Below are 25,851 nucleotides of genomic sequence, written 5' to 3' on the forward strand. Positions count from 1 at the left end.
CCTCTTTAGTCTTTATTTCAAAATTCATTCAGTTCTTTGAAGATTTTATCCTCCCATATAAATTTATACACAAATTCTGAATTTGTGTATTGTATAAAAAGTGCCAATTTGAATTTTGATTGGGATAACATTGTGAATATAGAGATCTATTTGCAAATTCTTCTGTGTTTATGCTGATATACTATATATATATATATATTTTTTTTTTAAACACAGTCTCACTGTGTCGCCCAGGCTGGAGTGCAGTGAGTAGAGCAATCTCGGCTCACTGCAACCTCTACCTCATGGGTTCAACCAACTCTCGTGCCTCAGCCTCCTGAGTAGCTGGTACTACAGGTGTGTGCCACTATGCCTGGCTAATTTTTGTATGTTTCAGTTGAGATGAGATTTCACCATGTTGGCCGAGCTGGTCTCAAATTCCTGGCCTCAAGCGATGTGCCCTCCTGGGCCTCCCAAAGTGCTGGGATTACAGGCGTGAACCACCATGCCCGGCTTGAATTATTTTTAAAAATATTTTCAACTGATACTTTCTATCTTTAATCGAAGGAACTGACTGTATCTAGGCAAAATCATCATGAACAATATAATACAAACGCAGACTGTAGACTTTTATTGGTAAATCAATTCCATCTGCAGCATTGCTTCTGTGACATGATTTTCTTTTCTTTTCTTTTTTTTTTTTTTTTTTTTTTTTTTTTTTTTGAGATGAAGGCTCACTCCCTTGTTCAGGCTGGAGTGCAGTGGCATGATCTCAGCTCACTGCAACCTCCGCCTCCCAGATTCAAGTGATTCTCCTGCTTCAGCCTCCCGAGTAGCTGGGACTACAGGCATCCACCACTACCCATGGCTAATTTTTGTATTTTTAGTAGAGACAGGGTTTCATCATTTTGGCCAGGCTGGTCTTGAACTCCTGACCAAGTGATCCACCCACCTTGGTCTCCTAAAGTGCTGGGATCACAGGTGTGAGCCATCACACCCAGCCAACATGATTTTTTGAAATGGCAAATAACTCTGGTAAAGAAGCTCTGAACAAAATAAAGTATACAACTCTTTTCTTCCTTTATTCCAATGGAACCATTCCTGGAAATTTTAGTATATTAAAGCCATGCAAAATGCTTAATGTTTATAATTATCTGAACTAGAACCTAAATAACTTTACCAAAAAAAAATGGTTTTTGCATACTTGAATGTTGGCACAAGGCACAGGACACCAGAAATTGTGCAGGACTCTGGACAGTTAATTGGGTTTTTGTTTTTTTTTGTTTTTATTTTAATTGAGACAGAGTCTTACTCTGCTACCCAGGTTTGAGTGCAATGGTGCAATAACAGCTTACTGCAGCCTTGACCTCTGGAGCTCAAACAGTCCCCCCACCTCAGCCTCCCAAGTGACTGAGACCACAGGCATGTGCCACCATGCCCGACTAATTTTTTTCTAAATTTATTTATTTTTTGTAGAGATGGGGGTCTCACTATATTGCCCAGGCTGGTCTTGAACTCCTGGGCTCAAGCCATCCTCCTGCCTCAGCCTCTCAAGATGCTGGGATTAGAGGAGAGGGGCACCATGTCCGGCCAGGACAGTTCATTGTTATATGGCACTGTTCACATAGCACAGGAGGTTGGCTTCCTTGGTTCCCGCTCTCTAAATGCCAATAGACTCTGTCCCAAATTTATGACAAATAAAAAGTCCCCTCCCATATTTCCAAAATGCTTCACCCCACGTCCCGGTCCCATCACCCTCCACATCCAAGCCAAGCAGCCCTGGATTAAATGGGAAGGATGCAGGCAGGAAGGAGTCACAGGGGATGTGCTGCCTGCTGGGTGGTTTGAGACCGATGGCTGCGGAATCAGGTTCAGAGTTAAGAAACATGTCCTGGGCCGAGTGCGGTGGCTCATGCTTGTAATCCTAGCACTTTGGGAGGCTGTGGCGGGCGGATCACGAGGTCAGGAGCTTGAGACCAGCCTAGCCAGCATGGTGAAACCCTGTCTCTACTAAAAATACAAAAAATTAGCCGGGCATTGTGGCACGTGCCTGTAGTCCCAGCTACTCAGGAGGCTGAGGCAGGAGAATTGCTTGAACCCGGCAGGTGAAGGTTGCAGTGAGCCAAGATCATGCCACTACACTCTAGCCTGGGTAACAGACTGAGACTCCATTAAAATAGAAAGGAAGGAAAGGAGGGAGGGAGATGTCCTGACCATATCCCCCATGCTGAGAGCCTCCCGTGTATTTGTTCTACTATCTCACTCAACAACCCTCCTTCCAGTGCAAAAGAGAACGCTTCAAAGGAGAACAGAAGTTGTAACTTGCCCATCAGACAAGGAAGGGGACTGAGAGTTGACTCACTTACTCATGCAGTCATTCTTTCATCTGATGGATATTCTCTGAGTCCTTGCCTTCTGTGTCCAACTAGCCCTGTGCCTGCTGTGTAGGCATACACTGTTGAAAAAAAATCAGACTTGATTCCTACCCATGTGAAGTTTGCAGAGGAATGAAAGTGCACTTGGGGATATGGGAAACTGAAAGAAGAATCATTAAAGGGTAGGAAGTGATAGGAGGAGCTAGCACTAAGAGGAACACACCCCAATTCAAGAACATACGGGAGAAGGAAAACAAATCCAAACCAGGGCTCTGGGAAGATCTGCAGGCACATGGGCAGAAAGGGCTGGCAACAGGAACGAGTGGAAATAGAGAATGGAACAGTGAAAGGGATCCTTATCACAAGAAAGGGAAGGCTCAGGAGGAAGATCAGAGCAAAGAGGCTGATCCTCCCGTACTGTCCTTCCTGCCTGATCAGCAAGCCCCACCTTCATCCCTTCCCCGCAGCAAACGCTTCCTGGGTGAGTAGCTAGAGAAACAGCTCATACCCTAGCCTCCCCAGCAAACCCTCCCTAGCTGGGACAGTAACCTAGCCAAGGCTTCACAGCTGCAATGAGACTTGTGGGAGAGCTGGGAATGAGTTCCTGCTATGCATCAGGGAGCAAGCATCACATGGAGTTTCATCCTGCCAAACCATAAGGCAGCCTCAGAACCAGATAGGCAGATGAACAGGGTGTATTAGTTTGTTTTCACATTGCCGATAAAGACATACCCAAGACTGGGAAGAAAAAGAGGTTTAATTGGACTTACAGTTCCACGTGGCTGGGGAGGTCTCAGAATCATGGAGGGAGGCAAAAGGTACTTCTTACATGGTGGCAACAAGAGAAAATTAGGAAGAAGCAAAAGCAGAAACCCCTGATAAACCCATCAGATCTCATGAGACTAACTCACTATCATGAGAATAGCATGGGAGAGACCAGCACCCATGATTCAATTATCTCACCCTGAGTTCCTCCCATAACACGTGGGAATTCTGGGAGATACAATTCAAGTTAATATTTGGATGTGGACACAGCCAAACCATATTACAGCATAATACTTGTATTTTATGCCTTGCTTTTAACAGACATCCCCAACACCTCCCAAACATGCTGTTTTCCTCACAGCTAATCTGCTTATTAAATAATAACCAAAACTCCCATGGAGTTTCCTCATCTGTGTCATTGAAGGTCAAGTTATTGTTGTTGTTGTTGTTGTTGTTGTTTTCAGACAAGAAGCACTAATGTATATGGAGGTTCTATCTCAATCAGCATTCTCGGTTGCAAGAAAGAAACCAGCTCTGGATGCCTTAAGTAGAAAAGGGACATTAGGCTGGGCACAGTGGCTCACGCCTGTAATCCCAGCATTTTGGGAGGCTGAGGCGGGTGGATCACGAGGTCAGGAGATCAAAACTAGCCTGGCCAAGATAGTGAAACTCCAGCTCCACTAAAAATACAAAAATTAGCCAGGCGTGGTAGCAGGTGCCTATAATCCCAGCTGCTCGGGAGGCTGAGGCAGAGAACTGCTTGAACCCTGAGGTGGAGTTTGCGGTGAGCCGAAATCACGCCACTGCACTCCAGACTGGGCAACAGAGCGAGACTCCATCTCAAAAAAAAAGAAAAAAAGGGGGGACATTAAAAGGCTCTCAAGGATTCACAGAACCATCAAAATGATGGGTAATGATGGGAGGAGAAGTGCACAGGAATGAGGACAGCTCTGGAGAATCAAAAAGCAGAATGTACACCTTGTTTTAACAGAAACAGCCTGGCTACCCACAGGATGCTCCCATGTCATCACAAATTACTCTAGAATGATTGACACAAATATAAAGAGAGTGAAAGTGAAAGTTCTCAGTGGGAGTTTCCAGTTGACCAACTGTATGTCAAAGGCCAGCATTGTAGCTGTCAGAGCAGGGAGAGAATGTACTTGGCCCTCTTACTTCTGCCAGAACTATTATGATGGGTATTCCTTCAAAAAATGGAAAGGGGGATTGAATACTGGCAGCAGCGGATTGGGGGAGAAAGCTGTCTACTATAGGCTCCACAAATATAAGATCTTCTTATCATATACTATTTTCTACATATATAAACAAAGTGGTATAATAGTGAAAATTGGCTGGGCACAGTGGCTCATGCCTGTAATCCCAGCACTTTGGGAGGACAAGGTAGGCAGATCACTTGAGGCCAGGAGTTCAAGACCAGCCTGAGCAACATGATGAAACCCCACTCTACTAAAAATACAAAAAAAAAAGAAAAAGAAAAAATTGCCAGGTGTGCTGGCACACACCTGTAATCCCAGCTACTCAGGAGGCTGAGACATGAGAATCGCTTGAATCTGGGAGGCACAGGTTGCAGTAAGCCGAGATCATGCCACTGCACTCCAGCCTGGGCAACAGAGCTAGACCTTGTCTCAATAATAATAATAATAATAATACTCAGTCCTAGTGCCACAAAAGGTTCTACTAAATACATGTATTATTAGAGTACTGGAGAGCAGGGAGGGGTGTGGTTCAGGCAAGCTTAGACTCCACCCAGAAAGGTCTCCTAGGACATAAGAAAAGTACTGGATCTAAAATCAAGTCTTTCTCAGAAATCTAGTCTCAAATTGGGTTTGGGGCAATTCTTTACACCTAAATTTTGTCGTTGTTGAAATGGAGATAAGGCCAAACGTGGTGGCTCATGCCTGTAATCCCAGTACTTTGTGAGGCCAAGGCTGGTGTATCACTTGACCTCAGGAGTTTGAGACCAGCCTGGGCAACAAAATGAGACCCTGTCTCTACAAAAAATGCAAAAATTAGCCAGGTATGGTGGCACGTGCCTGTGGTTCCAGCTAATCGCGAGGTTGAGGTGGGAGACTGGCTTAAGTCCAGGAGGCAGAGGTTGCAGTGAGCCGAGATCACACCACTGCACTCTAGCCTGGGTTACAAAACCAGACCCTATCTCAAAAAAAAAAAAAAAGGGGGAGATAAAATCTTTTCTCCTGCTTCAAGAACTACCTGGAAGATATGCTAAAAGAATAAACATTGTGTCTCGTGGGCCATAGACTACCTCAGAGCATGTGGGAATGTGGAGACCAAAAGTTATCTTTGCGTTTGCACATCATCACTCTAAAAGAGAATATATTAATTTGTCTCAGTTAGCTGCAGTAATAAAGTGCATATTTTGACCGGGCACAGTAGCCCATGCCTGTAATCCTAGCACTTTGGGAGGCCGAGGCAGGAGGATCACCTAAGCCCAGGAGTTCAAGATTACCCTGGGCAACATGGCAAGACTTCATCTCTACAAAAGTTATAAAAATTATTTTTGAAAATATTAGCCCAAGGCTGGATTCAGTAGTTCACACTTGTAATTCCAGCATTTTGGGAGGGCAAGGCAGGCAGATCACGTGAGATCAGGAGTTTGAGACCAGCCTGGCCAACATGGAGAAACCCCATCTCTACTAAAAATACAAAAATTAGTCGGGCATGGTGGCACACTCCTATAGTCCCAGCTACTCGGGAGGCTGAGGCGGGAGAATCACCAGAACCCAAGAGGTGGAGGCTGCAACAAGCCAAGACCGCGCCACTGCGCTCCAGCCTGGGTAACAGAGTGAGACTCTGTCTCCAAAAAATAAATAAATAAATAAAATTAGCTAGGTTTGGTGGCACATGCCTATGGTCCCACCTACTTCAGAGGCTGAGGTGGAAGGAGTGCTTGAGCCCAGGAGGTCAAGACTACAGTGAGCCATGATGGTACCATTGCACTCCAACCTAGCTGACTAAGCAAGATCTCATCTCAAAAAAATTGTATGTTCCAGGAACAGCTTACATACAGCTTGTGGGAGCCAGGTTGGGCAAAAAGCACACTGTTGCAATACTGAGAATGTGTGCTCTGCTTGCTGATTGCTGCTTCTGATCATAAAGATGCAGACAAAGAGGCAGGTGACCATGTTGTTGCACCTGCCCCCCATTGTTGCAACCTTCTTTCCCTCAAGCTGAAGTGACTTTCAAGTGATTTAAAGATCCAGTACCCCTTCCTCACCTCTTCATTTTTCTTTTTTCTCTCTTTTAAAAGACAGACATTAAAGACTAAGACACTCAAAAGCAACTGTATATATGGTGAAAATTAGAAAGTGACTGTGTATTCCCAAAGAAATGCACAGATTTAGGAAAGATCTGAGAAGACCTTAAGCTGACACCTTAGCTGATCTTTGCACAGAGACAGCCGACAACAATAAAAAAATAAAAACAATAACAATAAACAACAAATTCTGGGAAAGGGGAAAAATCTGATTTCCAGAGTTACCACATTATTAGATTTAAATGTTCACTTTTCAACAAAATCACAAGGCATACAAAAGGATAGAAAAGTATGGCCCTTTCGAAGGAAAACTAAATCAATATGAACTGTTCCTGAAAAAGACTTGATGGCAGACCTACTAGACAAACACTTTAAAACAATTATTATAAAGATGCTCAAAGAACAAAAGGAAGATGTGGAGAAAATCAAGATATCAATGTATGAACAAAATGAAAATATCCAAAAACAGATAGAAGATCTAAGCCATGCACAGTGGTACATGCCTGTAGTCCCAGCCACTCAGAATGCAGGGGGATCACTTGAGACCAGCCTGGGCAACATAGCAAGACCCTGTTGAAAGAGAGAGAGAGAGAGAAGGAAAGAGATACAGAGAGAAAAGGAAAGAGAGAGAGAGAAAGAGAGAGACAAAGAAAGAGCAACTCTAAAAATAATCCAAAAGAAATTTTGAAAATCAAAATTACAATAACTGGACCAGGCACAGTGGCTCATGCCAGCACTTTGGGAGGCCAAGCCAGGCAGATCACTCAAGGCCAGAAGTTCAAGACCAGTCTGGCCAACATGGCAAAACCCCATATCTACTAAAAATACAAAAATTAGCCAGCTGTGGCACCTGTAATCCCAGCTACTCAGGAGGCCGAGGCACAAGAATCATTTAAACCCAGGAGGCAGAGGTTGCAGTGAGTTGAGATCATTCCACTGCACTCCAGCCTCCCACTACCAAGACAGACTCTGTCTCAAGAAAAAAAAAAAAAAAGCACAATAACTGAAATGAAAATTCACTAGAGGGATTCAAAGGCAGATTTGAGCAAGCAAAAGAATCAGTTAACTTGAAGATAATAGAACTTGAAGACAATAGAAATTATTAAGTCTGAGGAACAGAAATAAAAATTACTGAAGGAAAGTGAACAGGGCCTAAGACATCTGTGGGACACCATCAAGCAGATCAAAATATTCATTGTGGGAGTTACAGAGAAGAGAAAGAGAAAGGAACAGAAATAATATTTGAATACATAGTGGCTGAAAACTTTCCAAATGTGATAAAATATATAAATACAAACATACAAAAGCTCAACTCCAAGAAAGATGAACTCAAAGAGACCATACTAGACATATTATAACTAAAATTTTGAAAAACAAAGATCAAAAGATAATCTTGAAAGCAGTAAGACAGAAGCAATTTGTCTCATACAAGGGATCCTTAATAAGATTATCAGATTTCTCATCAGGAACTTTGGAGGCCAGAGAGCAATGGACCAATATATTCAAAGTGCTAAAATAGAAAAAAACTGTCAATCAAGAATTGTATACTAGCAGATCTGTCCTTTAAAAGTGAGAGAGGAATTAAACTATTTCCAGACAAACAAAAAAATGAGAGAATTTGTAACCGCTAGATCTCCCCTGTAAGAAATTCTCGAAGAAGTTCTTCAGAGTGAAATTGAACAACATTAGACAGTCACTCAAAGTTGTATGAAGAAATAAAGATCTCAATAAAGGTAAACACATGGGCAATAATAAAGGCTAGTATTATTTTAACAGTCTTAATTTCACTATTTTTTTCTACATGATTTAAGAGATGAACACATTTTTAAAATTATTAACCTAAAAGACAGTGCTATAGTTTGGATGATCTTCCTCTCCAAATCTCATAATAAAAGTTGATCTCCACCAGATGCAGTAGCTCATGCCTGTAATCCCAGCACTTTGGGAGGCCAAGGCAGGCAGATCAAGTGAGGTCAGGAGTTCAAGACCATCCTGGTCAACATGGAGAAAACCCATCTCTACTAAAATACAAAAATTGACCAGGTGTGGTGGTACACGCTTGTGGTCCCAGCTACTCAGGAGGCTGAGGCAGGAGAATTGCTTGAATCCAGGAGGCAGAGGTTGCAGTGAGCCGAGATCATGCCACTGCACTCCAGCCTGGGCGAATGAGTAAGACTCCATCTCAAAAAAAAAAAAAAGTTAATCTCCAATGTTGGAGGCAGAGCCTGGGGCCTAATGGGAGGTGTCTGAGTCATGGGGCAGATCCCTCATGAATAGATTAATGTCCCTCTTAGCCTTCTTTGTTTCCTCTCAACTACCCTTTATTTTTCTCCCTTTTTTTTTTTTATTATACTTTAAGTTCTAGGGTACATGTGCACAATGTGCAGGTTTGTTATATAGGTATACATGTGCCGTGTTAGTTTGCTGCACCCATCAACTCATCATGTACATTAGGTATTTCTCCTAATGCTATCCCTCCCCCAGCCACTAACCCCCTGACAGGCCCCAGTTGTGATATTCCCCGCCCTGTGTCCAAGTGTTCTCATTGTTCAATGTTCAATTCCCACCTATAAGTGAGAACAAATATAGTGTTTCGGTTTCTTGTCCTTGTGACAGTTTGCTTAGAATGAAATGTTTCAGCTCATCCATTTACCTGCAAGGACATGATCCATCTTTTTTATTAGCTGCATAGTAATTTCCATGGTGTATATGTGCCACATTTTTCTTATCCAGTCTATCATTGATGGACATTGGGTTGGTTCCAAGTCTTTGGCTAATTGTGAATAGTGCCACAAATAAACATAAACATACGTGTTGCAAATGTGGTCTTATAGTACATGATTTATAATCCTTTGGGTAAACACTCAGTAATGGGATCACTGGTCAAATGGCATTTCAGTTCTGATCCTTGAGGAATCGCCACAACTGTCTTCCACCAATGGTTGATACTAATTTACACTCCCACCAAAAAGGTAAAAGCGTTCCTATTTCTCCACATCCTCTCCCTAGCATCTGTTGTTTCTGACTTTTTAATTCTAACTTGGTGTGGAGATTATTCATTGTGGGTTTTGATTGCATTTCTTTTGATGACCAGTGATGATGAGCATTTTTTCATGTGGTCCTGTTGGCTGCATAAATGTCTTCTTTTGAGAAAGAGTGCTGTTCATATCCTTTGCCCACTTTTTGATGGGATTGTTTGTTTTCTTCTTGCAAATTTGTTTTAAGTTCTTTGTAATTCTGGATATTAGCCCTTTGTCAGATAGGTGAAATTGCAAAAAATTTTCTTCCTATTCTGTAGGTTGCCTGTTTCCCTGTTGGTTGTTTCTTTGCCATGCAGAAAGCTCTTAGTTTAATTAGATCCAATTTGTCTATTTTGGCTTTTGTTGCCATTGCTTTTTGGGTGTTGTGTTCACAAAGTCCTTGCCCGTGCCTAGTCCTGAATGGCTTACCAGGCTTTCTTCTAGGGTTTTTAATGGTTTTGAGGTCTAACAACTTAAGTCTTTAATCCATCTTGAAAAATTAATTTTTGGTAATGTTAAGGAAGGGATCCAGTTTAGCTTTTCTACTTGGCTAGCCAGTTATTTCCGAGCACCATTATTAAATAGGGAATCCTTTCCCCATTGCTTGTTTTTGTCCCAGGTTTTTCAAAGAATCAGATGGTTGTTAGATGTATGTGTAATTCTGAGCCTCTATTTCTGTTCCATTGGTCTATATATCTGTTTTTTGGTAAGCCAGTAACCATGCTGTTTGGTTACTGTAGCCTTGTAAGTATAGTTTGAAGTCAGGTGCATTGATGCCTCAGCTTTGTTTTTTTGCTTAGGATATCTGGCAATGTGGGCTCTTTTGGTTTCATATGAACTTCCAAAGTTAGTTTTTCCAATTCCTGTGAAGAAAGTCATTGGTAGCTTGAAATGGGGATTGGCATTGAATCTTACAGATTACCTTGGGCAGTATGGGCATTTTCATGATATTTATTCTTCCTGTCTGTGAGCATGGAATGTTCTTCCATTTGTTTGTGTCCTATTTTGTTGATCAGCGGTTTGTAGTTCTCCTTGAAGAGGTCCTTCGCATCCCTTGTAAGTTGGATTCCTAGGTATTTTATTCTCTTTGTAGCAATTATGAATGGGAGTTCACTCATGATTTGGCTGTTTGTCTGTTATTGGTGTAAAGGAATGCTCGTGATTTTTGCACATTAATTTTCTATCCTGAGACTTTCCTAAAGTTGCTTATCAGCTTAAGGAGATTTGGGGCTGAGACGATGGGGTTTTCTAAACATATAATCATGTCATCTGCAAACAGGGACAATTTGACTTCCTCTTTTCCTAATTGAATACACTTTATTTCTATCTCTTGCCTGATTGCCCTGGCCAGAACTTCCAACACTATGTTGAATAGGAGTGGTGAGAGAGGGCATCCTTGTCTGGTGCCGGTTTTCAAAGGGAATGCTTCCAATCTTTGCCCATTCAGTATGATATTGACTGTGTGTTTGTCATAAATAGCTTATTATTTTGAGATACATTCCATCAATACCTAGTTTATTGAGAGATTTTAGCATGAAGGGCTGTTGAATTTTGTCGAAGGCTTTTCTGCATCTACTTTTCTCCCTCTTTCTTACTCCCATTCTCTTTTCTCTCAATAATTTCTCACCTTTTCTTTTCCTTTTCTTTTTTTTTTTTTTTAAGATGGAGTTTCACTCTTGTTGCCCAGGCTGGAGTGCAATGGCCTGATCTCGGCTCACTGCAACCTCCACCTCCCAGGTTCAAGTGATTCTCCTGTCTCAGCCTCCCAAGTAGCTGCGATTATATGCATGTGCCACTATGCCTCGCTAATTTTGTATTTTTAGTAGAGACAGGGGTTCTCCATGTTAGTCAGAGTGGTCTTGAACTCCCTTCATGGTACGTCTGCCTCAGCCTCCCAAAGTGCTGGGATTACAGATGTGAGCCACCGCGCCCAGCTGATTTCTCACCGTTTTCTTCCAAATGTCTGTTCCTCTCCCGGGAACCTCTACTGCAATCCCATGCCCAAAATACAATCAGCCTTGTCAGTCAGGGGAGAAGATATGGTAAAAATGGGATACAAATTAAGTTTAATTTCTGTGTGACCTGCACTGTACATTTGAAATCAAGTCATTTTATGGGTAAGCAGTATCTAACTGAGATCCAGGAAATAAGCCTAAATTGCTTTATTGTTGGGAAAAAGAGATTTTATGTTGGAGGGTTTGTTACATACAAGTGTGGTAAGATAGCAGAATTAAGGCTCTGTGTTAATCCATGTACTCTGAGAAGCAGGCATCAAGACAAAGCTAAACATGCAAGGATTTTTAAGGAAATTCTTGGGGGGAAAATGAGAGGGAGATGGCTGAGATATCCATCAGCCTACAATGCAAGTCTGACCTCAGAAGAAAAAGACAGGGATGAAAGGTTGAGTGGAAGTTTTGTATACAGCTGTGTACTCTAAGGAAGGCTCAGCAAAACTGTCAGAGCCAGTCCTAGAGAAATCTCCTATTTTTCAGGCCGAACCAGCTTAATGAGAATGTGATCTGTACAGTCACACAGGGCCCATACTTGGGTTAATGCTCTGCTGTTGCCATTTTAAATTTTTTCATCATATTTGACAAGGGGCCTGCATTTTCATTTTGCACTAGGTCCTGCAAATTATGTAGCCATCTCTGTTCTCAGGAATGGGTCTGCCTAGTATCCTTGCTGAGCTGTCATTAGGCTAGGAGCAGCCCATGGGAAGCATCCTCAGTACAAATGTAGCAGTACACTTCAGAGCAAAGTAACCAGGGCCCAGAAACTGAGGTTCCCTGTAGCTGGAGGTCTGTGAGGCATGTTCTAATGGCCACTACAGTCCACCCCTTGAGCCGTATAGATGTACTTCTCCACACAGGTGCAAGGAGCAGCTCCTCCGTAGTCCTCATGGGCCTTCCTTCCTAAGGGGCAACTGAGCAGAGGGGGTTGATTGGATGAATTACAGTCCCAAGATCACCACAGTTGATCCCAGGACCACTATTAGTACTTACCTTCTTCCTCTTCCACTATTCATTCTAAATCTCCTTCACCCTCAGTTATTGCCTTGGCCAGTCTTGGTGGCTTACCTGGTGGTGTAACCCAAACCCTTATTCCTGAGGGGTCTGAACTCATGATAATCATACTCTTTTAAGGCTGACGTTGCCACATCTGTCTATTCACAGTTATAATGGGGCTAGGGAGTACAGGAGGTACCCAAATGAATCACCTGAGTTCCACACATATTCCTCCTTACCCCATCTTGTAAATGAACTTACCTCCCGCTAATGATCAGTTCATTGCTTTTGCTAGTATAACAGCTCCTCTCTTGCCTGCTGGTGCCTGAACACAAAAAGTACAAAGCGCCCTGTCAGCAGCCATAACTTATAGTTCAGTGGGACCTTTATTATGTCCCTGGCAAGGTGTGTTCCCTTTGAGAATCAAGACCTCCAATCATGCGGAGCCTAGAGTTGCAGAGAAAGAAAGCAGAAAATCCCCCAGTGGATCACTGGGGAATGGTAGTAAGTGGGTCACTGGAAATGATGGTAAGTAGGGCCACTTCTCCTTCCACCCCTTAGTTTCCTGACCCTTGTATCCTTCCTACTAAGGACGTAGCACCATAGAGAGGTCACTGATTTAATAAATGCACCGTGTCCTGAAAGATGGCACTTCATTCTTTCATATCCTTTCTCAGAGCTCCCATTCAGTTGTAACTTTAGAAGACCATCTCAACAATGTATAAGGCCAGTTGTTTCTGGGTGGTGCAGTTCATAACACAACCAGAGAATCCCATGGTCAGGACCCACTCCCACACCTCCTTCACTTCAAGTAGATTCCCTAGTTGGATGCTCTGCTACATAGGATTCCACATCTGTGGATCAAGCATTCCCTAAGCTTCCAGATAGAAGTGTTGGCTGAGGCTCTGTGGGCAGAAAAACCATACAACAATATTAATTTACAGTTTGCCTTAGAGTTATATTACCTATCACACCTCCTATTATATGACAGTCTGAGAGATCTGGACCTCTTAAACATCCAAGAAGATATCACATTGATCCATTACACCGAGATGACATCAAGCTCATTAGACAGGACCAGCCGGAGGGGCAAGTATGCTGGAGGCCTTGATAAGATGCGTGCATTTCAGAGGGTAGGAGATAAACCCTGTGAAGAGTCCAGAACAGGCCATTTCGGTAACATTTTTGGAGGTCCAGTGGTTGGAAGTATTCTGGAATAGCCTATTCTAAACTAAAAGGCAAATTGATGTATCTTCTAACCCTGTTTCAAAGAAAGAAGGCAGTGCCTTGTAGACCTTTTTGGGTTCTGGAGACAACATATTCTACCCCTGGGGAGTATATTTCTGGCCCATGTACTGGATGACATAGAAAGCTTCCAGCTTGAGTGGGGCTAGAACAAGGAAGGGTGCTGCAGCAGGTCCAAGCCATAGTGCATCCAGTCTGCATTCAGCAGACCCCCACGGTGTTGGAGGTGTGAGTGGTGGGAAAAGATGCAGTATGACCACTGAGTGGATCTGCAGGCCTCCTGGGCCCATTGTAAACTGGACTTTATCTAGCACCCCATTTTTTAGCTGGTCCTCCTAAACCCTGTTCTAACAGCAGGGCCATGATGCTTCTTTGGGCCTTTCAGTATCAGTGCAACTCAGACCCTTTGTTCAATAGTTTTTTTGTGAGGGGGAGGGAGTCTCGCTCTGTCATCCAGGCTGGAGTGCAGTGGTGCAATCTTGGCTCACTGCAACCTCCGCCTCCGGGGTTCAAGCGATTCTCCTGCCTCAGCCTCCCAAGTAGCTGGGACTACAGGCACATGCCACCATGCCCAGCTAATTTTGTATTTTAGTAGAGACAGGGTTTCACCATATTGGCCAGGCTGGTCTCAAACTCCTGACCTCAAGCGATCCAGCCTCAGCCTCCCAAAGTGCTGGGATTACAGGCGTGATCTACCGCGCCTGGCCTGTCCAATTATTTTTCAAATGTCTGATTATTTCCCCTTCAGTGTATAGTCACCCAAGAAAACGGCCATAGATCTCTCTGAGGAGACTAGGGGAATCATCACAGACTATGTTTGCCATCATGTTGCAGGGTTCTGCCTCCAACCACCTCTACAATCCATGGGTCCAGATCTAAAAATTAACTCAAGCCGGGCGCGGTGGCTCAAGCCTGTAATCCCAGCACTTTGGGAGACCGAGACGGGCAGATCACGAGGTCAGGAGATCGAGATCATCCTGGCTAACCCCGTGAAACCCCGTCTCTACTAAAAACTACAAAAAACTAGCCGGGCGAGGTGGCGGGCGCCTGTAGTCCCAGCTACTAGGGAGGCTGAGGCAGGAGAATGGCGTGAACTCGGGAGGCGGAGCTTGCAGTGAGCCGAGATCCGGCCACTGCACTCCAGCCCGGGCAACAGAGCGAGACTCCAACTCAGGAAAAATAAAAAATAAAAAAAATAAACTCCAGTCTGGGAACTGGGCAAGGCAGCCAGACTTCTTATTGAAATGACTGCCCTCAGCCTCTTGCTTCTCCAATCTGCTTTAAAAAAAAAAAAAAAAATAGATCATGGATCAGCATATGATGCCCAAACGATCAGCTGTTGATGGCCCTAGTCGATCATCTATTTTTCGTAATTAAAGGTTTGTTAAAACACAGGACACTCATTTGCTTACACATCATCACGGTTGCTTTTGTGCTACAACAGCTGAGCTGAGCAGTTGCCACAAAGAGCATATGCCTTGCAAAGTCTAAAATATTTAGCCCTTTACCTGAACAGTTTGTTGACCCCGTCATAGATGCTAAAAGCATCCTTGTTGACTGTCTGCCTATTTTGCTTCTAAGTTCAAAATAGACACTATGCTCCATTAACCATTTCCACAAGCCCCTGCTGGTAAAGCCCAGTGATTGCCCCTCAAACCCTGCCTTTTGGTGGGTAAGGCAATTAAAGCCTCCTGGCTTCTGGCAATTAAGTGCCACCTCCTGGCCCCATCATGCCCACAGATGCTGACAAGCTCAGATTGTAACCGCCACTCCTACCATCATCCCGGCCTGCAGAACTTCTTAGCGATGTTGGTGCCCTTCTCATCGGTGCATTTTGATGGCTGGGAGAATGGTGTATCTTGTGTGCCTTCTCATGGGACATATTCTCTAGTGGGTCTTTTGGCCTTATATATTTTTATATTTTAAAATAAATATAATATCTTATTACAAAAATAGAGATGGGGATTCACCGTGTTGCCCAGGCTGGTCTTGAACTCCTGATAAGTTCAAGCAGTCCACCAGCCGCAGACTCTCAAAGTGCTGGGATTACAGGTGTAAGCCGCTGTGCCTGGCCTGGCCTTATATAATATAGCCCTTCGAACACATCCACTTCCTTCAGCCTCCTTATTCTTATCTGTACTATCTGCCTGAGTGAAGAAGAAAAGGAGGGTTGGGGAGAAGCATTAAACTACCCAGCAGAGCTTCAGGAAAGCTAATGGGGAGTCCGTCAACCAAAGTCAGAGAAGCTCCATGTCTTCCAGGAATGGACCTGTCTTAGTATCCCTGCCAGCCTTAACTATTTGTTCAGAGCGGACTGTGTAGGAAGCATGCCTGGGTGCAAATGCAGGTAGGTCTCAGAGTACAACACCGGAGCCCTTAGGCCATTTTGCTCCCTGTGGCTGGAGGTGTGTGAGGCACATTCTCCTGGCCACCACAGGAGCCAGAACAAAGCCCAGGATGGGTGTGACACAGCCTGAATTAAATGCCAGTCTGCATCTTTAATAACAGGTCTGACTTGTAAAGTAGCACAAGCTGCTGTTCAGGATGGCACTGCTTTCAGGAGTGTCTTTTGAGTCAGTAGAATAAGAGGGCTCCCAGGCAGACTGCATAGGGACAAAGTGATCTGTGTGTGCCTCACTTCCTCTCTCCCTGCTATTATACTTGTAATCCAAACAGGAAAGAAGTACTTGCCCTGACTCAGAAGCAGTCTGTTCCCTGTTCCTCCATTCTGAGAGGGTGAATTTACAGATCTTAGGATTCCTCACTTGAGGCCTAGGCTGTGAGGTGGTTAAAGGCCAAAAACAACCCACCTGCAATGAGTGCATTTGCCTGGAAGCTGCAACTGCAGCAAGAGCCATTAATGTCGCAGTACGTTAATGCCAGTAAGAGTCTTAGGGATCACCTCCTGTCTGTACATTTATCCCTAAGGGAAACTAACTTTCTCCAGTGATAAAAATTTGGCTTCTAGTACTAGCTATGCTCTTTCTTCAAAGCGATAAAGGTGCAAAATAGATGGAGCCGAGTGGTAGGCTACAGACCCAGAAATGCAGGCCCAGGAAGGCAGCATCAAAGGTAGATTTCTGCAGATGGTGGCAGGGATGAAATGTCTCAAAATAGCCCTGCCTTAACAGGAATGTCCTAACCATCCCGGAGTTGTTAATTTCTCCTAGCAGCTTTGCCTTCCTTCTATCAGCAGCATTGTTATCTCAAGGAGACGCTCCTGAGCCAAATCTCACCCAGTTCCAGTCTCATTGTTGCTCATTTCTATCCCTAGAGGTGTAGAGTTTTAGCGGCTGTCTAGAATTAAAGCAACCTTGCAGGAAAATAACAGCTCTGTGTATCCTCACCACTAGGCTCTCTCCTAACAGAGAAACTCATGCCTCCTTTGTTTGGAGGAACGGAGGTAAGATGGCGCACTTCCGGGTTCTTCATCACCAACTTCTGGCGCCCGGGAAGGTGCAAACCAACCGGGCATGCGCCAGGTGACGTCAATCTGAGGAGACCAAGATTTACCTGGTCGCACCTACGGAACGCCCCCCCCCCCACACACACACACACCCGTGCCCCGCCTATTGCCCTTCCACTCCTAGAAAAGCCGCTCCCTGCAGACGCCCCACGCGAACTTCCTTAGTCCCCACTCCTGTCAGGACTGCAGGAACTTCGTCCGAGAGCTTCACCGGGTGACTCCCTCGGCCTCCCCACTGCTGGAGACCGATGGACCTCACCCCACACCTTCTTCCCTGAAGCTAGGTGACCAAAGAATAAATTTGCAGTTTTGCTCCTACCCTTGCCTAGTCGCTGGTTCTTTAGTGCCCGCTCTGGTGGTCTTAGAAAAAACAAATCATCCTTCACTTTTGTTCTTCCAATATCATCAGACTGGATAAAGAAAAACAGCAGACAGGTTGGTGTGGCCCCATAATTCTCCATTATGGATATAGTTTTATCAAGGTATTTAAAGTAAAACTCCTAAGGTCAATTTCTATCTCTACTCCTAAGGTCTCCAACTTAAGAAAATTCACCTTTTTCCGGAAATCAAATCCCAGTCCCACCACTTATACCCATGTGATCCTGGGCAATTATCAGACGCAACGTGTCTCAGCTTTCTCATCTGTAAAATGGTAATAACAATAGTTACCTCCTAAGGCTGCTGTTAGGAGATAACATGTATAAAGCAACTGGAATATAATAGCTGCTCAACAGAGCTGGGCTCTGCATTTTAGGTTTGAGAAGGAGCTGATGTAGATCTGGTATTAGAAATCCAGCCAAATATGAGAATAAGAAAAGAAATTGGACAAAATAAGGGAAACACCCAGCAACGAAATAAGGGAAACATTCAGGTGTGTGGCTGAGAGCAAGATTACATCTCTGTGCTGGTCATTGATATCTTCATCCTTGAATTCCTGGATTAGCAGACATGGAAATATATAAACTGCTAAGTAGGATCCTTATTATTAAATTAAATAATGTACATTAAAACATTTTGAAAAATATAACTTACTAGAATAACCTAAAAGACAGTGATATGCTTATAGTTGCAATAAACAGAGATGTGTTAGGGACAGGAGGACAGTATGGTAAAAATGTTTGTGAAAATGTGGAAAACAAGAACCTTAGCCTAGGAATCAAATCCCATGGGAACCCAAGAAAAGTCTAGCGCTTAAGTCTCACAGAGCCCATACAGGCAAATTGGCTCAGGATCCAAGGCATTTTGAGGGAGCTGATTACTTTGTCCCCTTTCAGAAGCAGAAGTTCATCGATCCCCTACTCATCTCCACTTAATACTCATCCAGTCTCTGTCAGTATCTGTGTGCCCTCTCACTTGTTTAATTACTAAAGGGCTGACTCTCTCTGACTATTCTAGTGCATATTCCCAAGACAGTAATTGACTAAGCCATTGAGATTCCCTGCAGTCTCCATCTAGGCAGAGTTTCTCTGGCCAGACCAGTTCATCACTGACTAGCCCATGGGTTGGCTACTCTTGGGCCAGGTATCCACCCCATATCCAATCAGCTAAGGCCTGACATCATAGGCTCAGATGAATAAAAGCATGGAAATACATGGGATCCCAAAGATCCCAGCAAGATCTTTGGACCAGAATGTTTTGCTTAAATGATGATTCTGAGCATGACTGTTAATAGATGACAGATGAATTGATCATTAATTGATCAAAACCTCAAGCCTAATATCAAACTAGGAGACTCAAAAAGTTAGAAAATATCTTAAATCCTATAAAATGTTTCAGATAGATTGCTTTCAAGCATCTCACTGTTTAAACAAAGCTCAGACAATACAGAAAATCCTAACTTGCCTAAAAAGCTATAAAAAGGCTTAGGCCAGCCAGGAGCAGTGGCTCCTACCTGTAATCCCAGCACTTTGGGAGGCTGAGGCCAGTGGATCACTTGAGGCCAGGAATTCGAGACCAGCCTGGCCAACATGGCAAAACCCCATCTCTACTAAAAATACAAAAAATTAGCTGGGGGTGGTGGTGGGTGCCTGTAGTCCCAGCTGCTTTGCAGGCTGAGGCACAAGAGTTGCTTGAACCCGGGAGACAGAGGTTGCAGTGAGCCGAGATCGCGCCACTGCATTCTAGTGTGGGCAACAGAGCAAGACTGTCTCAAAAAAGAAAAAAGTAGGCTGGCTGAACTTCATCAGACCGATTGAGACAATACTAGAATTTGTAGAACTAGGGGAACAATACCACAAGATGGCAGCATTACCCCTTTTGTGCCTTGTCCTGTTAAAAAGTCTGAAGCCGGATTATCTGTTGAGCCTACTCTCAATCTGCCCACCTCTTTCCTGAAGCTATTTTTAAGAGACCTGAGCAGCCCCTAGTTGATGGAGAAGATATAAATCTAAACAGATATGGCATCTATTTTTGTGTCCTCCAGTTCACTCATTATCTCTGAGCTCATTTTATTTCTAAAATCTCAGGACCTGTTATCATTATTTTTTAGTCTAACTAAATATATAATTAGGCATGGAAGCAGTGGCTTATATTATCCAAGGATTACAAGCTCCTTAGCAATGTCTGAATTGCAGAAATTCAATTTTTTAATTGTAATATTATTTATTTGGCATTTATATAATCCAGTTTTTCATTATAGCTTTTTAAAAATCTATGTATATCTCTTTCCTACAAGATTCAATTCAAGCCCAAAATACATACTGAAAACCAACTATGAATGTTAATTTTATGTGGGAACTTGGATAGGCCATGGTGCCCACTATCTGGCCAACTATCAGTCTAGATGTTGCTGTGAAAGTATTTTTAAATGAGATTAAATTTAATTCAGTAGACTTAGAGTGAAGGAGATTGTCCTCCATAATAGTGGGGGCCTCGTCCAAGCAGTTGAAGGCTTTAAGAGAAAAAGACTGAGATCCCCAGGGAAGAGGAAATTCTGCCTCCAGACCGCCTTTGGACTCAAACTACAACATCGACTCCTCCCTGGGTTTTCAGCTGTTGGCTTGCCCTACAAATTTCAGACTTGCCAGCCCTCACAATAAACTACAGATAGACCAGGCACCGCACCATGGAATACAAAGATAATTAAGAAATATCTTGGGCTGCGTGCCTGTAATCCCAGCTACTCAGGACGCTGAGGCAGGAGAATCGCTTGAACCCAGGAGGCAGAGGTTGTGGTGAGCCAAGTTCGAGCCACTGCACTCCAGCCTGGCGACAGAGCAAGACTCCATCTCCAAAAAAAAAGAAAAAGAAATATCTTTGATCTCATGTTAGGAAAACTCTGTACTGGAACCAATAATGGCCTCCATAAGCGGAGGGCAAGCTCAGACCAAAGAAAGAAGCAGACCACTCCAGGTTGGTAGGTAGCCAAAACTCTATTCAGGGGAAACTTACATAGTAGGCAGTCTTGGGCAGCAGCAAGACAAGGGACATCTCAGGACTTGCAATATACACCTTACCTTTTACACCATGAAAATGAAAGTGCGCAGAAAGTCTCTGATGACATGTTAAGCCATCTGGTTGCTTTCTTAATCTATTTACTCTAGTTACCTTCTATTTATTTACCTCCTACTTACAGGGATTGTTTGGGTTCCCTACAATCAACTTTCCTAAGCATGCTGGGCAGAGGGTGGGACTGCAGGGGAATGGGGTTGGGGGAGGTTCCAGGCAGCAGCAGTTCACTGCTTCCTACAACCCACTTCAGTCATACCCAGAACACATCTGAAAAACACATGAACACATAAGTAATACTGTAAGTGTTAAGGCAATGTATTATGAACGTACTGTGGGAACACAGAAAAATAAATTCTTTGGGTGGCAGTGAGAAAAACCATAAAGAGGTGCCATTTGACTTGCAAAGAATAAACAGGTGTCCAACAGGCAGACATTACAGGCAGTGAGAACTCCGATGAGCAAAAATAGATGTGCAAAAGGTGGCAAAATAAGTAGTCCCCCATGTAGATATGTGACTTCGAGGTACTAAGATATAATATCCAACATTTGAGCTCTTACTATTTTGTTAATAAGGGCTTTTATATAGATATCATGAAACTTTACATCCTTATCAAGCTACAAGCTCTTAGTATCCTAACTTCACAGTTTTAGAAACTTAGGGACACAGAATTTAAGCAATTTGTCTAATGTCCCAAATCAAGCAGGAACATGAATCAAAGCAGTCTGACTTTATTTATTTATTTATGTAGAGACAGAGTCATGTTCTATCACCAGGCTGGAGTGCAATGGTGGGATCATGGCTCACTGCCTCGACCTCCTGGGTTCAAGTGATCCACCCACCTCAGCCTCCCAAGTAGCTCGGACTACAGGCGTGTAGACACCTGTCTAATTTTCTTTTCTTCTTCTTTTTTTTTTTTTTTTTTTGTTTTTGGTAGAGATGGGGTTTCACTATGTTGCCCAGGCTGGTCTCAAACTCCTGAGCTCAAGTGATCCTCCTGCTTCAGCTTCCAAAAGTGCTGGGATTATAGGTGTGAGTCATCATGCTCGGTTTCAATCTGACTTGAGTTCATAATCCTAACCACTATATTACTAAGGCAACTACATGCTTTAAAATTTTAAATTTTATAATCAAAGAGAAGGCTAGGAACCTTCAGGTTTATAGACATATTTTTGTTTCTTAGTATTCCCTTGTCTTTTTTTTTTTTTTTTTTTTGAGATGGAGTCTCACCCTGTCACCCAGGCTGGAGTGCAATGGGATGATCTTGGCTCACTGCAACCTCCGCCTCCCAGGTTCAAGCGATTCTCCTGCCTCAGCCTCCCAAGTAGCTGGGATTACAGGCACGCACCACCACGCCTGGCTAATGTTTTGTATCTTTAGTAGAGATGGGGTTTCACCATGTTGGCCAGGCTGGTCTCGAACTCCTGACCTTATGATCCACCTGCTTCAGCCTCCCAAAGTGCTGTGTTTACAGGCATGAGCCACTGCGCCAAGTCTGTATTCCCTTGTACTGTTTAACTGTCTCTTCTAATGGACAAATAAAAGTCAGACCAAAAATAAGAGTGAAAATCATTCTCAGAGTGATTTTCAGCCCATCCTTATCAGGATGTGAACATTGTAGGCTTCCCAGAGCTCATTAGGAATATATTTATGGTCTAAACCAGGATGAACAGCTACAAACTTTTCCTCCATTTACAATCAAGTGACAGTAGGGGCGACTTTTGTTACTTTTAACCAAAAATAGGTGGATTCTGTTTATTGTTGGTTACATACCTGCAAGCCTCCCTTATTCAGGGTACGTACATGAAGCATAAATTACCTTGACCTTCCACGTTGGTCTAGGCCTGTTCTTTTCTCTTTCTCAATCACCACCCCCATCCCATCCCAAATTTTACCCACCTTCTCTTTGACTGCCCTTCTTTTACATTGTGTTTCTTTGGAATTTTTGCTTTAAGTGCTTTTCAAATTGCAGTCATTGGAACTGTCTCTCTTGATTACTCACTTCATTCTCTTACAGGTTTTGAAAATAAACCTAGTCTCACTCAAATGCTAACCTGAAGACCAAATAGCATTTGACCTCATACATACAAACTGAGCTAAAACAGGAATAAACTTGCAATCCCAGCACTTTGGGAGGCCGAGGCAGGCAGATCACGAGATCAGGAGATCAAGACCACCCTGGCTAACATGGTGAAACCTGTCTCTACTAAAAATACAAAAAATTAGCCGGGTGTGGTGGCGGGCACCTGTAGTTCCAGCTACTAGGGAGGCTGAGGCAGGAGAATGGTGTGAACCCGGGAGGTGGAGCTTGTAGTTAGCTGAGATCACGCCACTGCACTCCAGCCTGGGCGACAGAGCAAGACTCCGTCTCGAAAAACAACAACAGGAGGAATCAACTAGCAACAGAACAAATCTTAAATATCTGATTAATCTGAACGAACCTATATAGGAACTATCTTCATCAAAATAAATATTTAGAAACGAAGTAACTTTTTAAATATGTGCACAATGAGGTTTGGAGGTTTAATGATCAAGAATCACTGCTTTGTAGGAAATTTATAGATTCATCATATGAATCTGATGAAATCTGTAGACCCAATCCTGGGAAATACACACACACAAAATTCTGTGATACAATTATAAGGGTTTGTGTCCCCTCCAAAAGCCATTCACAGAAGTTCCTCCCTCAGGGATCCAAAAACTCCAAGGTTAAAAAAATTAAAAATCTGGATGAAGGGGCCCTAGCACACCACAATCGTGTCTATTATGTCCTATAATGGAGGGCCTGTCACGGCCATGAAGGGGAAGAACCGTGTGGCTAGCGCCGCAGACAGATGCTTCAGGATCCAGGCCCAGATGGTGACCACGGGCTTCCAGAAGATGTTGTTCATGGTTGACGGGCCATACACCGGTCTAGCCAGGCTTGCCACAGATGTCCAGACAGTTTGCCCAGTGCCTCAAGTTCCAGCTGAACCTGCATGAGTTGAAGAAAGGTTGGCAGACCAAACCTTATATTGTCATGAGCATAATGGCCAATCTCTTGTATGAGAAATAGTTTGGCCCCTACTATACTGAGCCAGTCATTTCTGGGTTGGACCCAAAGAGCTTTAAGCCCTTCATTTGCTCTCTCAATCTCATCGGCTGCCCCGTGGCAACTGATGACTTTGTGGTCAGTGGCACCTGCGCCAAACAAATGTACAGAATGTACGAGTCCCTCTGGGCGCCCAGCATGGATCCAGAACACCTGTTGGGAAGCATCTCGGCCAGGCGCAGTGGCTCACCCCTGTAATCCCAGCACTTCGGGAGGCCGAGGCGGGCAGATCACAAGATCAGGAGATCGAGGCCATGGTGAAACCCTGTCTCTACTAACAATACAAAAAATTAGCCGGGCGCAGTGGTGGGTGCCTGTAGTCCCAGCTACTTGGGAGGCTGAGGCAGGAGAATGGTGTGAACCCGGGAGGCAGAGCTTGCAGTGAGGGATCGCGCCACTGCACTCCAGCCTGGGCAACAGAGCAAAACTCCCTCTCAAAAAAAAAAAAAAAAAGCATCTCTCAAGTCATGCTGAATGCGGTTGACCGGGTTGCAGTGTCAGGCATGGAGTCGTTGTCCACATCATTGAAAAGGACAAAATCACCACCAGGATTGAAGGCCTGAATGGACTAACCCTGTTCCCAGAGCCCACTTTTTTTATTTTTAATAAAATATCCTTAAAAAAAAAAAAGTTTAAAATCTGACCTAAAATATTCTATAAGTTGGAAATACTCATTTTTTGTAAGTCATACATGCAGGGATCCTTTTGAAGCACTTTCTACCTACCAAACTACTAATAGTAGGTATTATTTTGTTCTCAGAGAAAAGTGAAAACTTTTGAAATTGGTTTGACTAGAATCTTTTCACACTATTTTTTTTTGTGGGGGTGGGGGGATGGAGTCTTGCTCTAGCTCTGTCACCCAGGCTGGAGGGCAGTGGCATGATCTCAGCTCACTGCAACCTCCACCTCCTGGGTTCAAGCGATTCTCCTGCCTCAGCCTCCCAAGTAGCTGGGATTAGAAGCACACCACCACACCCTGCTGATTTTTGTATTTTTAGTAGACACAAGGTTTCACCATATTGGCCAGGCTGCAGGCTGGTCTCGAGCTCCTGACCTCAAGTGATCCAAACGCCTCCCAAAGTGTTAGGATTACAGGCATGAGCCACTGTGCCCAGTCTCTATCCTTTTTCTTTTTTTTTTTTTTTTGATACAGCGTCTCACTCTGTCACCCAGGCTGGAGTGCAGTGGCACGACCTTGGCTCACTGCAACCTCTGCCTCCCTTTTCAAGTGATTCTCCTGCCTCAGCCTCCTGAGTAGTAGCTGGGATTACAGGCATGCACCACAACACCCAACTAATTTTTGTAATTTTTGTAGAGACAGGGTTTTGCCACGTTGGCTGGGCTGGTCTTGAACTCCTGGCCTCAAGTGATCCTCCTGCCTTGCCCTTCCAATGCCGCGCCTCCCCTTTTTATCACCTTTCTAAAATAAATTTCATGAGTGGACCCATAATTTTGTGACACAAGAGATGGAGAACATTAAGAGAAAGATAACGGGTGAGAAGAGAAGATAGAATGTTTGAAATAATGTACATGAAGGGGAGTATATAGTGCTATGCACAGAAGGATGCTTGATAAATGATACCAGAAAATTCAGAGACTTTTTTTATTAAATGTGTAAAAAGCAGTTCTCATGTTACAAGCTCAAAATCAGATGAATGTATGAGGGTATATAATTGGTATATTTATAAACTGTATCACCCAAAAACTCAACGAGGACACAATCTACATTACATTCAACATTTGCATATTTACATGATATATACTGCAAAGTAAATACAAAATGAACTCCCATCATTTTAGTTCAGAACACAGGTGATATAATTTCAAAACAAAGGCAATTTTTTCAACAAAAAACAGAAGTCTCCCAAGTACCATTTCACTATTTTGGGGAAAAATACAAGACTAATTATGAGTTCCATTCTAGTTTAGTCAGTAAGATACATTGTTTGTTTGTTTGTTTTGTTTTTAGAAACAGGGTCTCTCTCTGTCAGCCGGGCTGAAGTTCAGTGGTGCGATCAGAGTTCACTGCAGCCTTGAACTCCTGGGCTCAAAGAATCTTCCCACCTCAGCCTCCCAAAGCACTGGGATTACAGGTGTGAGCCATCGCACTCAGTCTAGTAAGATATGTTTTTGTTACTGAAATACAGGTAAAGTTTTGGATTTTA

The 25,851-nt window shown here is 43.5% G+C and overlaps 1 pseudogene; it reads left to right on the top strand.

The window, feature by feature from the left end:
• The first annotated feature begins 2,646 nt into the window (after positions 1-2,646).
• LOC108530088 (proteasome subunit beta type-3 pseudogene) lies at positions 2,647-24,258 on the top strand (annotated as a pseudogene).
• The last annotated feature ends 1,593 nt before the right edge of the window (positions 24,259-25,851 follow it).

Source organism: Rhinopithecus bieti, unplaced genomic scaffold, assembly GCF_001698545.2.
Source record: "Rhinopithecus bieti isolate Rb0 unplaced genomic scaffold, ASM169854v2 scaffold_6945, whole genome shotgun sequence".
NCBI lineage: Eukaryota > Metazoa > Chordata > Mammalia > Primates > Cercopithecidae > Rhinopithecus > Rhinopithecus bieti.